At 45.8% G+C, this 2,758-nt stretch overlaps 1 protein-coding gene across 2 annotated transcripts in view; it reads right to left on the bottom strand.

Moving 5' to 3' along the window:
* LOC113207262 (uncharacterized) overlaps positions 1-2,758 on the bottom strand; it is a 31,923-nt gene that overhangs the window by 4,116 nt on the left and 25,049 nt on the right. The gene's annotated exons all lie outside the window — the stretch shown is intronic.

The following is a 2,758-nucleotide window of genomic DNA, read 5'->3' as shown; positions in this document are numbered from 1 at the left end:
CTGAAATACCCTATTACACCCCTATTCCTCTTTCTTTATGGCTTTTTGTACCAGATTACAAGAAACCTGCAATTGGCTGGAGGCTCTTCTGAAGGCCACCCCATGCCTCGATGCTACCTTGACCTTTGACCGTGACCTCTACCAGCGGAGGACATACCAACCACCATAGAGTTCATTGTCTTTACCAGATTTTTAGCTTTTGGAAGCTCCTCTTGCTCTCCTCATCCACATGAAAGACCACCATGAGGGCTTTGTCAACCTTTTTTACATTTTGTATCCACCGAAACAAACTTGCACTATACCTGCTTGTCTCATGACCTATCCGTTTCATTGTCACCTGTAAAACGCAATTTTGTTTCCTTTCTGTTCCATCTCCATTCTGGGTAGGGCGTTTCTAGTGGATCATGGTGTGTTAAATTGAAGTCTGCATGTGGAGGATTTGGTATCCCCCCATGTATGTTTGAGAGTTTTTCTCTCCTTCGACTGTGTCATTATCAAGTTTTCTTAGCAACTCTGGTAATGGTCATAAATTTTGAGAGCTTTCGCTACTTATGCTGAGGTATTTATGAAATTCATATGGTCAGGCTTTAGGTATGTTTTTGTGTTGTACTATATCTTGAATTTACTGTTGCTACAGTTGTTTACAATAAATATTGCTATTTTTGTCTTTAATGTAAATTTATTTTTTTGTAACATTTCCAGGGAAATGTAAAATTTGACTCTATGGAATATTGTTTTGTCTTACCTATAATGAAAGTATAAACCCTATAGTGTCTATGTGTATTGTATATTTTGGTACTTGTAGAATTCCTGTGCGTACGCACAATTTATTGTATTCAGTGTGTTATGTTATCTGTTGTAGAAGGATGCTATATGATTGTTTTGAGTAATTATGTGGGATCATGCATCAACGTAACTTGCTGTGCAGTGCTAATTCTATTCCTCTTGCTTTGCTAACTCAATATTTCAATAAAATAGCATCGTTAACCACTCAAATAATTACTAAAACTATCGTAGTGATTGATGACTTGCCTCAACCATATATTTAATTTATAACATGTTTACTTCCATTAGCTGGGCCTGCCGTCCAAAATAGTTTAAAAATTCAATCACGAGCCATTATAAAAACAAGTCCAAATATCTTGCAATCAGCTTTGCCTTTTGAGCTTCTGAAGACCAAAACATTAGACGACAATATTCTTGTGTGCCCATCCCCGAACAGATTGCCCTGTCGCGGCACAACAACGGTGTGAACAGGAGCAACGGGAGAATAACGCACCTTCCGAGCTCTCGTTGAAGGCGTGGCAGCCAGGATTGTTGTGGATAATCCAAGGTTTAACTTCTCACTCGCACGAGCAACAACCACTTCCCGTGCGATGGTTCTCAACGCGTAGCCCCACTTCCCAACATTGACCGCTCCGGCCCGGCGGCTGGGCTGGACTGACTGGACGAGCCAGGCCGGGCGAACGCTCTCTCTCGCACACCGACTATCCGTCCCTCTCGCACTGCCCAGCGTGCTGCCCAGAGAGAACTGGCGTCAGCTGACCGCTACTGAAATACTACTCGTCAGCTGACCGGACCGGGCCGATATCGACGTTACCATTTTAGACAGTCCCAAAGACAGTCTCTACCACAAGGCAAATTTACCCCTCCTCCCCCCCACCTCCTCCCCGTCAGTGGCGTGGTAGTTACGTCAGCGCCGCGTGTCAAGTGTCAATCAGAGATCGCAGGTTCGAATACTGTGATACAGGACTGAAACTGGAAAAGTCCGTCAAAAAACAGCTTTTTTGAGTTTAAAATCAAAATGCGAATTAAATCAAGAAAAAGCTCTCTATTTCATTCTAAGTTACTTTATTGCGATTCTTTTAAGGTATAATAAGTCTATAATTAAACGTAACTGTGGTCGCGACACGTTTTTCATCTTCAAAAAACGTGTCGAGCCCACAGTTACGTTTAATTATTATAGACTTATTATACTCGTCGTCAAAGTATTCGTTTTTGGGTTTGAATTTTCTCGTACTGTATCAGAAGCTCTACTAGTCAGCAACCCGCGGTGTGGGGTCGGCGACTCCTGGGTCGGAGGTTCAAGCCTTGCTGCCGGCTCTCCATTTTCTTGAGCGACTAAAAAAGAGGAAGAAATTGCGTGACCCCCAGCTACCGGCGGGACTCGAACCCCAGTGAGTTGGATGGAATCTAGTAGCATTCGAACCGGGCGACCAAGAAAAAAAAAAGCGCCGGCGGCAAGGCTTGAACCCCCGACCCTGCAGTCCCGGACCCGACACCTTGACGAACTCGGCTAAGAGGCCGCACTCATCGCACACCGACTAGAACACAGCCTTGTGATAACGCTGCGTGGGAAAGAAAGAGACGGAGAAAAAAGGCGGGCCGGCCGGATCCCAGGTGGGACTCGAACCCCAGCGCGAGTTGCCGACTAGTCGAGCTTCTCGTACAGTGCGAGAAAATTCAAACCCAAAAACGAATACTTTGACGACGAGTATTGGAACCCCCGATTCACAGTTCAAACATTGCAGCGATATCAAAGAGCCACGAGGTTGGTCTCGAAGCCACAGGTGAGAGGGTGTCGTGATGGAACCGGTTCTTCCCCCGCTCAAGCTACTGCGCTGACTCGTGCCTTCAGCCTAGCTCGCCCGGCCATGCACACTGTGGCGTCGTAGCCGCGCCGGTAGAGAGTCGACCGCGTGCGCCACATCAGGGGTTCGTATCTCCAATTCCAGTTACATTTTTCTGAACCGGTCGA

Source organism: Frankliniella occidentalis, unplaced genomic scaffold (assembly GCF_000697945.3).
Source record: "Frankliniella occidentalis isolate FOCC.00 unplaced genomic scaffold, Focc_3.1 Scaffold58, whole genome shotgun sequence".
Classification (NCBI taxonomy): Eukaryota; Metazoa; Arthropoda; class Insecta; order Thysanoptera; family Thripidae; genus Frankliniella; species Frankliniella occidentalis.
The sequence above is the reverse complement of the archived record's forward strand: the minus strand, read 5'-3'. Positions and strand labels throughout refer to the sequence as shown.